The sequence below is a fragment of the Belonocnema kinseyi genome, chromosome 10, assembly GCF_010883055.1.
Source record: "Belonocnema kinseyi isolate 2016_QV_RU_SX_M_011 chromosome 10, B_treatae_v1, whole genome shotgun sequence".
Taxonomy (NCBI): domain Eukaryota; kingdom Metazoa; phylum Arthropoda; class Insecta; order Hymenoptera; family Cynipidae; genus Belonocnema; species Belonocnema kinseyi.
This window is the reverse complement of record NC_046666.1, coordinates 64,906,331-64,916,916: the sequence shown is the minus strand read 5'-3', so window position 1 is coordinate 64,916,916 and position 10,586 is coordinate 64,906,331. Positions and strand designations below refer to the sequence as shown.

Genomic DNA, 10,586 nt, shown 5'->3' with positions numbered 1-10,586 from the left:
GCCCGGATTGAAGTCTGGTACAGAGGGTTTCATTTTTGCATGTCAAGACGGTGTCATTTCCACCTTAACATACCGTCGCCACATTTTGAGCCAAGACATTCCGGATGATAGCTGCAGAGCGTGCCATGCACACCCCGAGCATTTAGCTCACATATTATCTATTTGTTCAACTCACGCGGGAATGACCTACATTCAAAGGCACAATGCGACACTAAGAGTGCTTTATTACCATCTCTGTCACTCCTACGACATTCACCTTAATATCGCTCCTCTAAATGCTCCTAGGGAAATTGAGTCAATTGTCGAAAATGGGAAGTGCCGCATATACTAGAACTTTATATTCTCGACCATTGTTTCTGTTGCTCACTCGAGGCCTGACATGGTTCTTGTTGACTTCGAGAAGCGAACCATGTTCGTTATCGAATTTTCGGCACCAGCTGATAAAAACATCATAGCCAAGGAGAATGAAAAGAAAGAGAGGTGTCGAGACCTTATAAGAGAGTTGCAACGATTGTACCCGGAATATTCTGTTAAACTGATCATCCTTATCATCGGCGCTCTTGTAGGTGCCAAGCTTTCACTTGCTAATGGCCTAAAAAGCATGCCTGCGTGTCAACAATATGCTAGAACACTTGCGGGAAAAATGCAGAAGGCGGTTGTCCTTGGGTCGCTCCGTGTTCTTAGGGTGCACGAGGCTTTTGCTGGATCTTCGTATTGAATCCTTTACAGACTGTAACCACCTATCTCACGGTTTTGAAATGTGGTTGTGGCTGAAATTTTACCGCGATTTCGCTGGAAGCGGGTGCAATTTTTCAGATTAGCGCCCGCTCCCGGCGAAATCCTGCGGTTGTCCTTATGACAAATTTTTAATTATATATATGTATGTATGTATATAGTCAATTCTATTTTTCATTATTTATTAAACAAAAGCTATTAGCAATTAGCGATTCGGATTGCGGTAGGAACCATCTCCAGTGCCTAATCTACATGTGTATACAATTTCAATTTGATCTATGCAACGGTGTGGGCGGTATCGAGCATCAACTCCATAAATTTGAATTTTATGAAGTAGATAACGATGCGCAAGCTTAATATAAAAATTCGAGTATACTTAGAGTATTCCTTGTCTCATTTTCGTATATTTTCCGCAGATATAGGGAAATATGTGTCCACGTAGATTCTAGTCTGCCCCCCCCCCCGTTCCACTCGTGGGCAAGCGTGGAATTTTACCATATGCCCCTCCATCCTAAAGTGTCCACGTGGTATATGGATTGCCACACAGTTAATAAATTTTCGGACAGACAGACATACCCAATCTCCAAAACTTGGTTATCGGCTTCAGGGAGTCTCAAAACGTGGAGATGCGTTGAATAACAGTGGTGTCAAATTCGGGATAATTCTAATACTTTCTCAATCATAAATTATGAGAATGGATTTTTAATACACATTTGTATATGCGTTTTTTGAGTGAGCAATGTTTGTCTATTAATTTGTCGTTTTTCCACAAATATTTCTTTTTTAATGTTATATTTTACGATTAAAACCAAAACTAAGCGTCCCATTAAAAGGTGATTTACAAACAAAAATTTAGATGTGTTTTAGATGCACCATTTTTCTTTACTAATCCCTTTACGTATCTTGTGTCCTTTTTTCATGATTTCTCGAACGTAAATGGTTAACTGGGGCGATGCGTAACTGATGCCATACTGAACTCATAGAAAAAACGAATTCAGTCACTCACTGGCCGAGGTTAACTGCCCTACAGTTGAAGTGAATTATGGTTAGGGTCCCGCACCAAACTATACCTGACCATAGTCAGGATAGTACCTTAAACTTTAGATGAGGTGACGTATCACACCAATTACCATTAATTTCTAGGGTAATTTTGGTTTCTTACACCTCGGTGATGGAGGCTGTTCCACCCCCTCCCATGGATCCGTCCTTGTATTTATCTGTACAAAATTTAGACTTTTATTTGGAAGAATGTTTCATAATTTTTAAGCATGATCCAGCCCATTAAAGCTATTACACCGGAACTTGGAATGACACCGCGCCGCGGCTTCGAATTAATAGAGCCACGGGACCGAAAGGGGAGGACTGGATTAGTTGTATAATTATTTGTTTATATTCAAGTATTATTATAATATTATTATTATACTATATGATAATTCTTTCTCAGGCTTACGATGGTTACAGTTATAGTTCAGTTTAATTATTATTATAATTTTATTATATTACATCATATTATTATCTTCATTGGTATTATTATTAAAACTTTAAAAAATGTTAAACGTAACTAGTTAAAATTTTTCTAACATATAAAGTGTCACAATAAACTTATTTTTAGCGGATTCATGATTCCGGTTTGATGCATAGAATATTTTTTTGAGGCTTCTCGTTCGATCGGTTATACTCAGATGGGAGTCATTGTACTAAATATGAGCGTATTTTATCAGCCGTTAGGCTGTGTTTACTTTTAAACATATAATAATAAACTTAAAGTAATTATTTTATTTTCTAGCAAATTTGTTAAATTTCATGTTATTTCATAAGTATAATATCAAGTAAGATTTAAAATCATTAGTTTTCTACTAAAGTTATAAATATCAAATATTTCGAGTAAGAAAATAATTTGAGGCGAGGAGCAAATTGCGAAACAACTTGTATGCCACGCTATCTCAGATCTCGCAATTATTTTTCGCGTTTCGAAGCCAATCTAACCAGTTCAGCTGAAAGTATGTGAACCGAATCAAGTTTTAGGATGCGTATAGGGACCTGACCACGATATATCGTTTGTGATTTACTGAATTACTTAATGAGAAGGTATTGGTTTTATGTGAAAAATTATTTTCGCCGATTTGATCAAATCTTGACGCTTCCGGACTCACTGATTCCGGAAAAATGGATTTTAATTCGGTGTCTATTTGTCGTCGTTGTAGTTGTTGTTGCCGTTGTAGTTGTTGTTGTTGTTGTCGTTGTCTGCAAACACGATAAATTTCGTAGGGATTAGCCGATTGGATTCTCCGTTGGTAAACTTGTCTAAAGTCTGAACCCGGGTAGAAATTGCCTCTTTATGCCTAAACTAAATATCGACTCTCACGAGGCCGCAGCCAGATTTCCTAGCTGGAAGAATCTAGGCTTTCCCTCTGCTGGACCTCGACAGGTTATTGTCGTATGCTACATGTCTTACATTATTTATATACTCACTTTTTAGCACTATGTTTTTTAATTAAACTAGATAAAAAATTTTATTCATAAAGATATATTTAAAAAATAACTTCTATCAATTAATTATTTTCTTGAGGGGACCTTGTAAAGTCATCGACAGGTAAAACAGGTAATACAGCTGTTAGTGCAAAAAAGTACATTAATGTTCTTATGCATAATTATACTTAAATTTAAAAAAGAACGAATTAAAAAAATTACCGAGATGCAAACTTTCAAAAATTTCATTTTTTCTGAAAAAATTAAAAACATTTGGTGTCTTAAGAATTTGAAGAGTTTTTCTTACAGATCGATTTAATTTGAAATCACGTAAGTACGTTTAAAAATCATATGTAACAAATCGAGCTTCAAAACCCTTTTTTTCATTTCTAAAGTTTTGGATGATCCGTCAAGCATTTATGATACCGCACTCAGCGTGGCATCGCAGCTATGGGGAGTAGGCGCTCGACTTACTATATAAGCCTGCGGTGCGTGCGTTCGATTCTCGGCGCTTGTGGTTATTTTAATAAACTGCGTTTGTCATTAGTTATTAGTAATAAGTCTTCTCTAGTCAAATTTAACAATAAGTTTAGTTTTAGAATAAGTTGCGGAATATAGTTTAATATTCGAATGTCAATAAAAATACGAGAAAACGGAGGAGTATTTGTCAGAGGCTACAGAAAGGTGTAAAATATTTAGATTAAACTTTTGCAAAGAAAATGTATTTTACAATTGTATTAATATTTTCCTTCTTTGAATCAAAAATTTCTGGTAAAAGATTATGGCAATGTGCTGGTTAAAGTTTAATACTACTGTAACTATAGCATCACACTTCAGAATTTAAAGCATGATCAATTTTTAAAAATTTTGATAATATTTTATTTGAATCAACAAAATAAAAAACAATAGCATATGCTTTTGTATAATAGGGTGTGAGGGTCTATCTAAATTTTATAAAGACCCTATTAATAGGCCCTCATTGGGTTGCCTACTGATGACCTCGCTAGCTGAGCGTGACACTTTCGCTTGCGCCCTCGATAGATTGCCACTTTAGGGCCTCGATAGAAAATAGGAAATATAGACAGGGCCTCTTAAGAACCAAGTTATAATTTCTACCCGGGAAATGGAAGAACGAGTTCGTTACCCAGCCCTTTTTAATCAATGATTCTGGTTTTATCCATACAAAATGCTGTAAAAAAATCTAAAATTCCATCTTCCAAAAAAACTATACGAGACATAAAAAACAGCTTTAGAAGCAAATTTGTTTATCTGAAAAAGATTAACAAATTTTTTCTAATCAATTTTTTGCAAGACGCGTATTTTCCGTTTTAATAAAAAATGTTATTGAAAATAAAAAATTCTATTTTGTAGTTAAACTAGATAAGATACGAAAAAAAATAGACAAGAATATTGTAGATCCAGAAAAGACCCACTCCGTTTGTTAATGATTTTTTGATAGGACGCGTAGTTTTCCTTTTAATCGTCAGAAATAGAGTAACATTTTTGGAAAAACGACACAGGATAAGAAAAAATGAATGTATAAAAATTTGTCTCTAAAAATATTTAAACAATTTTTATTCATTATTTTTTGATAGAACGCGTAATTTTTATTTTTATTGTGAAAAATAATATTGAATGAACAAATTAGATTTTTGGAATAACGACACCAGCTACAATAAAAAATCTAATAATAAAATTATTTTCATAAAACAGATTTAAATGTTTTCTTTTAACCTTTCTTTCATAGGATGCTTACTTGTTTGTATTTTGAAAACAAGACAATGGAAACATGTTTGTTTCAATATAAATGCACATTAGAAATTGTAATAATATACATTTATTAAAATGATACATTTTTCAGACTAGCTGGGGAATAAAGATTAATTACAAATAAGGAACAAATATTCAAGTACTCGTAAAAAATAAAATTTGTTCTCTATTTTGAAATATACGAAAAAGTACTCACAGACCGTGGTACAGAAATTGAGATAATATACATTTAATGTAATAAAGTGGAACATAATATATACAACAGTTCGAGTTTCAGACAAATTCTAAACGAGTGCGAAGCACGAGATACGGGATAAAAACTTGTTCGTTAACGCCGAAGGAGCTTTAACAAAAGAGAATTCACAATCGCCAAATTACAGTTGTTGATGTTTTGACCTCTAATTTAAAAATGACCATGCACAAATTTCGCTTCTAGATGCTTATTGGGGAACTATTTGGGTCCAGGATAGACCGTCCTGACCCTCAATGTGGCTCTGTCAAGTGGGTTTATTATAATTATATGGCGCTGCGTGGATATTTTTTAAACAAAAGATTATGCGAACGGCTCGAAAGTTTGACCGTGCCGAGGGCGTGCGGTCGAATCTCGTCCTTTGCACACGATAATATATTTATCTGTGAAATTTAGTGATTGTGAATTCTCTTTCATTAAAGCTCTTTCGGCTTTAATGAACACATTCTCATCACGTGTCTCGTGAGAAAAAAAGGCTAAAAGCAAATTTTCAGATCTAATTTAAGAACTATTTTGCTACTAAACATTTTATTGTACCTTGTGCCTTTTTTGTCCAAAAATGAATTTTGTTTATTTTTAATGGCATTTTTCACGATTAAAACAAAAATTACGCGTCACATAAAAAAAATTAATAACGAATTTGTAGTTTATTTGGGTGAACATCTTTCGCACCCTTGTGACTGGTCACAACAATAATGTTGGTCAAACCCCCTACCCCTTTTTCAGGTCCCGTGGGACGAACAAGAAGGCACCAATGTGACTGGTCAAAGAAATAAGTACTATGAGAGCGGACAGTAGAGAAAGACCTGTCGCTTATTGCATTGAAAGCAGTTACATTTCATCAGATGCATCACTAATTTTCTTAAAAAATATCACTCGTAGAAAAAAATGTTCAAAGCAAAAAATGTGCAATCCTGAAAGTGAGTCAAATTAAATTGTAAGGTTTTCTTTTTACTGTGCGTAATCAACGCGTAAAAATACATAAGTATACGAAGTTTGAAGAAAATCAGAGAATTCAGCTATTCGGAACTTTATTTAAAATTTGGTTGTGGGTAGTAAAATACTTTCGAAGCACTGAATTTTTAAATAGCGGCTCGCACGCGCAAAGTGTACCGCGGCGCGACTCGCACGGACTGGGGCTCGACTGCCTACGCGATCAGTAAAACACAACCATCTACTTGCAAAATCGTAAATTTTTATGTTGTTAATTTAAGATATTCGAAATGTATTGATATTCAAAAAAGCATTGCTTTGAAAGTATTTGACTACCCACTCCCAAATGTTTACCAGATCAAGGAAATCGTTTAGTCCACTCTTCTTTAAAATAAAAATAAAAAAGGTTAAAATTGAACAAATCTATTTGTTTATAAATATATTATTTATATTATTAAATAATTTATTAAAGTGGGTTTTAGTATACTTTATGAGAAATTTTAGGAAAAGATCCACATTTTATCTTCCATATGAAATTTCATATCTTTGTTTAATATTTCAGTATAAGCAATCGAAAAAAAGTACTTTATTACGAATATACATTTTTTGAAGAGATTTTCTCGAAAAAATTGCGTGTCATATTTAAATTAAAAAATTACGTATCGAATATTTTACGCGAAAAAAAATTTTTGGTGGCGAATATTGTGTGGAATGCCCTATACATTTAACATAATAGTGTTGGACATAATGTAGAAAAGTTCACATTTTGTACAAAATTAACTGTGAATTACGAGATACTTGATGAGAATGTGTTCGCTAAAGCCAAAGATCTTTAATAAACGGGAACGATCAATGACCAAATTATAGCTTGCGTTGTTTTGACCTTTAATTTTAAAAGGCCTGTGCATAAATGTGGGAGAAATACAAAAGCGCTCTAAGGGCGCTCAAACTTGCGAGCGAAGCGAGCCGCGCGAACAGCACCCGATCAAAATCTGCGCGCCCATCGGATAGATATTCTTTTTATTTAAAAAAATTTTGGGGATAAATTGTTCGAATTTCTGATTACTATGAATAGACTACATAGAATTTTGGAATATTGAAAAAAAGGTCTCAAAAATTATGAAAATGCTCTACGCAGAAAAAACTGAAGTTCAATTTTGTTGCATGTAGAATTTCCCGCTGTTAAAGTTTACATGCTATTTGGCGAAAGTTGATCCTACTATGGACTAAAAGCTGTCGTCTGCTACGGCGTCCTTAGCAGCAATGGGAAAACGGCAATGTATGAATGAATTCGAGCTATAAATTGGGACACCAGATTTAAAACGACACAGAAAAAACAAAAGTTAAAATTTGTTGCATGTAAGACTTGCAACGCTTAAAAATTAAAAATATTTCCGCAGAAGTTTCACCGAGGTTAGGAGAATAATTTTGATCTCGTCTACTGCGTGACGCGGAAGTGAGCAAATTTCGGTAAAACATGTAGAATCAGTAACAGAAACCACGAAAAAAATTTGTTCTTACTAATATATTTCCTCCGAAATAAATTAGACTATTGTAGAGAAATTAAAACTTACATAATACCATTTAGCAATAAGCGCAAAAAGCAACTGAAAGGTGTGAATCCCCGGTTCTCTCCAATTTAATGAAGTTTTACGACGATAGATAGCGCTGGCGTCGCAATCCTCGCTACATCTCGAATAAAAATGGAGCGATTGGAAGGCGGAAGATTATCCAGGCAAGGTTAAAAATCAAAAATTATCTTCGATTCATGTCAAGTTTATCCGGCAAGGTTAATTTTTGGTGCGGTGAATCTTTCACCTGGAATCGATGTAAACTTTATCTTTCGTTTTTTCAATGTAATTTTTGTTTAATTTGGTCCGAAATAGCTGGCTCAGAAACTGAAATTTACGCTTTACTTGGTTTCATTTTTGTCTGAAATTAAGTCGGCAACTTGATTCAATCATGAAAATAGTATTTTAAAGAATCCTTCTGAGTTTTAAAACAAGAATAAACCACTAATTGGACTCTATCGTCTATGTGGCAACATTTGCATAATTTGCATAAAGTTCTTGATGCGACAAGAGTCGACTGATGTGGCAAGGGCACTCTCTGCAGTTAATCATACAGCACCCTCCCACTTATCACGAAAATCTGGGACTATGTGATTAGCGGAAAGGGGGTAGGGGGTAAGCTTAATTTAGCGAAAAAAGAAATGTTTTTGAAGAATTTTGTTGGCGATCCAGATAATGTGAGTTTATTCACTAAATTTCTATATCATACTGCAACATTTGAACAATATTTTCCTAAATTATCATTGCAAAATATTGAAAATTGAATGAGTGACAGTGAATTTCCGGAGGCGCCTCGAAAAACAATTTTTTCCGGTGTACATTATAATTTGCAACAGAATCATCCGAAACAAAACAAAAATCGAAATGCATTTGTTAAAGGAGATGTTTTCCGAGGTAACCCTAGGAAGATTTTTTAAAAATATTTATTAATTTTACAATAACAAATTTGCCGATTTTTTAACGAAAAAATGCATATTACTGACGGAGAAATATCATGGAGAAAAATTCAAATTTGAAATTTCGCAACAGTATCTTGTAATTAATTTTAGCACTTAAATAAGCACTTAAGTGGGCATGATATTGTTACCATTTAAAACGTAAATTCGTAAATGATAATATAACTTTTACTCTAATTCAAATTATATTACGTTGTATCAAATATTACAGCATTTTGTGATGAGGCGCACCTAATATTTTTTTCAGAGCATACCATTATTGGAAAATCATTTTTACAAACGAAATCAAACATTAATGAACGCTTGGAAATAATGAAATTAGACTATAGGAATATGCTGCCAATTCTTTTTGACCATTTGGTTAGTAGATGTATGATTAAGTTTATAAAAATAACGATTTTGGTCCTAATCTTATTTCAAAATATTCAGTATTAGTAAAAGTACTTTACACAAACAATGTCCAGCGGTATTCTATGAATAAATAAAAACTTAATTTTTTTATAAACAAGTTACTAAACAAACGTGTTTGTTTTTTGAAACATGTTTTTGTCCTGTTTTAGATTGATATTTTTTTGTGAAAATTAAATTGGAAAAAAATAGGAAAAATAAATATATTAGACTAAATAATATTAAGTGGGGTATTAAAAACAAATGCACAAAATTCAGCCATCAATACATTCCATTTTGCCTGCAGATGCAATTATAATTTGTTGATTATTTTTGAAACAACATTTTTTATGTTTCCAATACAATCAACTATACAAATATTCTTGTGATTACTTTTTAAATAAATTCAATAAGCCAATGCATGCAAAAAGCAATAAGACGCGACCACAAGTTACTATAAGAGTACAAGAAACTTTATTATTCCTATTTTTAAATCTTAGATTTATTTTCAGAAAAAGATCAGATCTTTCGTTTAGTTGAGTACTGCTTTGAAGTAATGGGCAATTAAATTACACTAACAAAATCTACCAAAAGTTCTTAATTAAAAAATTATTTAAAACATGTTAAGAAAATGCTAGTGAAACTTAGTGTGATTTGAAGTTATATGGTATATGGAGAAAAATGCGTGTTCAGCACTGTGACTATATGATTAGAAATACATAAATTATGTTCCTTTATTTGAAAATTGCACAAGGTTGTAATTGTGCTGATATTCATTATTTTCGTAGATCGAGAAAGTAAAGAAAAAATACAGGACTTACATTTTTTGACTTTTTGGTATTTGTTTACTTTTGGAAGATCTAATCTCTACAAAAAGCTTTTTAGACGATTTTTCAATATAATTGACTTCATTATTACTTCAAAACAGAACGTTGTAAAGTAGATGATATTGCCATACGATTTTTGCCCCTATTTTAGCGCTCTTATGGACACAAATTTCCGAATCTTCCATTTGGGGCGTCAAAATAGACTTAGTTTTTGTTTCTAATTTATCGCTCCACACTCTACCTTCCTGTACAGAATAAAATTATTTGAGGAAAAATTAACAAAATGGAGCAAGAAGAAGACATACTGACATTTTTGTAATGTTTCAAGTTAATTTGCACACGGAAAAAATATCCAATAAATTTTATATAACTAATCCTATAGTAGAGGATACGCTAGGTAATTTAATAAAAGTTAAAATCGTCTTTCTGGAGTAGATTTTTTGTCATTTTTAATATTTCCAATTTAAAATTATTATTTAGTTTGAAAGTTTGTTTAGTATAATTAAATTAATTATTTGATTTTATAACTAAAGAAAATTGTGTGAAAGGAAAATCTATTTCTTCAGAATCGGTGGTAACTAATTTGGAGTTATTTTCTGTGTTACAGAAAAAACTCAATACAAAATATTTGCATCTTTCTTACCTTTTTCTTTTGACGTTTCTTCTCGTGTGTTTGATACCTTTTGAG

At 32.8% G+C, this 10,586-nt stretch overlaps 1 protein-coding gene across 5 annotated transcripts in view; it reads right to left on the bottom strand.

Annotated features, from left to right (window-relative positions):
• LOC117181704 overlaps positions 1-10,586 on the bottom strand; it is a 176,966-nt gene that overhangs the window by 111,794 nt on the left and 54,586 nt on the right. The gene's annotated exons all lie outside the window — the stretch shown is intronic.